Below are 2,828 nucleotides of genomic sequence, written 5' to 3' on the forward strand. Positions count from 1 at the left end.
GAAGAAGGTATGTACAAATTAAGGTGATATTGAGGAAGGTTAAACGAATTACCTTCAGACAGTGCATGAAACGATCGGGTCTCGCGTTAGACCTGGAAATTACTGGAACACCAATGTTGTTGACAAATATGTCACATGGAGGAAGTTTAAATCCACCCAAGCGAAGGTCTTAACAGAGGTTTCTAGTGAGCCCCGTAAAAAAGAGACATGTGACTCTTTTATTGCTAAAGGTGAAGCTGATGTTGAAAACCTCATCCACAGGAGACCCTAAGTGTTGCAAACTGTCAAAGATAGATCAGTTGGTTTGAGAAAAATGGCTGCCATGCCTTTGTTGAAAATCAGTTTAAACCAAACGTGCAGAAGTTGTCAATGGAAATCCACTAGAGTACTCAAAATTCAAAGGCAGCATTTAATGTGAAGTGGATAAAAAAGGAAGTTTATGATGCAACAGAAGATAGCTTAAGTTTCTCTTAGATGTTGTGGATGGAAGTGCAAAATCATGCTCTAGCGAAATTCATGGCCAGGTTCAGATAAATACGAGGAGGCATGGACATGCGCTCCAGGAGTGTTTTGGTCCTGTAGACACAGTGGTATCAGCTGCGAAGAGATAACGTATAGATCAGTTTCCGACCATAGTGAAAGTAAAATAGTGTGCAGATCCGGCACGATCAAGAAATAGTTTCTGAATTGATAGGCATTTTCAAAAGAGCATAACTTTCTTCACGAGCTTAGCTCCGCAAGTCCCTGAAGCAAACTGTTTCTAAACTTCCCACACGTCTTTGCGGCAGAATGGGCCGAGTTTGTTGAAGGGTGAAACCTTGAAATTGTCAACCTGGGATTCATTTGAAAATTGGCTAGAGAAAAAGTGCAAAAAATTAGTGATTTTCCAAGCAGCGGTGGATGCCAGAGAAGAGAGAGTGGAAAGCGTTCAGAGACATCTAAAGTGGTGACCGCGCGTAACGCCAGCTGCCCAAAATCCCAACCTGGGCTGTTTGCAGGAGCCACGAGGAGAATTCTTTACGCGCCAGGTGTGGAAACAAAAGTGCCCAATTCAACAGTCCAATACTTCTATCACATACTTTGTCCATGAGTGCAAACGTTTTCAGGGAATGTTGAGTAGCGAGAAGGAGAAAGTTGTCGAGGAACACAAACTATGCTTATGTTGTCTATTACCAGGTCATCGTCTGCGTAAATGTCGTAGTAAGAATAGATGCAAAGTTGAAAACTGTGACATGCGTCATCATACCCTTGTACATGAAGTCGACTTGAGATTTATTGAACGGGCAAAAGCGAAACGTGAATCAGAACAAGTGCCAGAAGTTGAGAGAAACCCAGCTCCTGTCTCCCTGGAAGGTGTAGAGACTCATCACCACGTCAGGCTGTGGAGCCTCTTGAGGAGTATCAACAATCAGCGTACACAAATTGTGAGATTGGTGGTCTTGCTTTGGTTGAAGTACTTCCCATAGTTGTTTTTGGAGAAACAGGAAAACAGCAGGTGATGGCATTGCGTGACTCAGGCTGTAACACAACGCTTATAGATGAAAGCTTAGCGCTCTCACTTGGGCTTCAAGGCAAAGAGGTAGATCTCGAAATTCAAGGAGTTAATGCGCAGAAGGTGTTTGCTTCCCAGCACATCAAGAAATGCCATGTCGCACGAGTCGGAAAAGAGGAAGTCAAGTACTCCTTGCGAGATGTGAAGACAATTCCTAGCCTGAATGGTCCCGATCAGAAGTTGAGGTGGTCAACAATCAAGCATGAGTATCAACATCTGAATCACTTGGACTTGCGTGACACTGACACGGGTCCAGTGCAACTCATAATTGGAACTAACAACTCTGACTTGATTCTACCAAGACAAATTCTGAAACCCTCAGGTCAACCGGAACTTGACAGGGTACCTTATGCTGTTGAGACCCCACTTGGATGGGCGGTGACTAATTGGTTACCTGGTGAGCGAAGAGTAGCATCTCCATACAACGGGTTCAAAGTGTATGAAAGAAGTTCAGTTGAAAATGAGGAGCTGAAAGCAGCTGGTCATGGCTCAGTCAGAGATAGAAACCTTGGGCGTGGTCAAGCTAGCTGATCCAACCTGTTCGATTGAGGACAAGCGAGCATTGTCACTGATGGGAAAGACAACCTTTAAGAGTGTGAATGAAGATGCGTATGTGTCAGGTCTACTGTGGAGAGATGAGGAACCATCTCTGCCCAACAATTACGGAATGGCAAAGAAGAGGCTACAATCCCTAGAGAAGAAGTTTGAGAGCTGTCCCGAGATCAGAGAGAGATATGCAAAGTCAATCCAGGATGACGTTGAGAAGGGCTATGTGAAGAAACTGAGTGAAGGGGAAGTACGGTGCGATAGTAAAGTGACTTGGTACTTACCACACAGATTTGTCATTAATTCCAAAAAAACCTGATCGCCTCAGAAGAGTCTACGATGCATCAGCAAAATTCATGGGACAAAGTTTGAACGATAAGATCTACACAGGACCAGATCTTCTGTCCTCTTTTGCGAAGGAAGAATTGCAGTGGCCGCTGATGTGAAAGAAATGTACCATATGCTGCGTCTCCCTGATCGCGATAAGCCAGCATTGAGATTCTTATGGAGAGACTCTCTGATAGAAGAACCAAGCGTGTATCAGTTCGAGAGAACAGTGTTTGGAGAAGTGTCTGCGCCATCCAGAGCGAACTACACTATGAGGTGAAATGCTGATGAGAATGGGGAAGATTTACCTTTGGGTGTGAAAGCCGTCTACCAGCACTTTTACATGGATGATGGTCTACCGTCAACAGATTCTTGCGAGGAAGCTATTGAAATGAGGAAGCAG

General features: G+C 44.3%; 1 pseudogene; it reads left to right on the top strand.

Moving 5' to 3' along the window:
• The first annotated feature begins 900 nt into the window (after positions 1-900).
• LOC138036076 (uncharacterized) lies at positions 901-2,083 on the top strand (annotated as a pseudogene).
• Positions 2,084-2,828: the final 745 nt, after the last annotated feature.

This window comes from Montipora capricornis, unplaced genomic scaffold (genome assembly GCF_036669925.1).
Source record: "Montipora capricornis isolate CH-2021 unplaced genomic scaffold, ASM3666992v2 scaffold_456, whole genome shotgun sequence".
NCBI lineage: Eukaryota > Metazoa > Cnidaria > Anthozoa > Scleractinia > Acroporidae > Montipora > Montipora capricornis.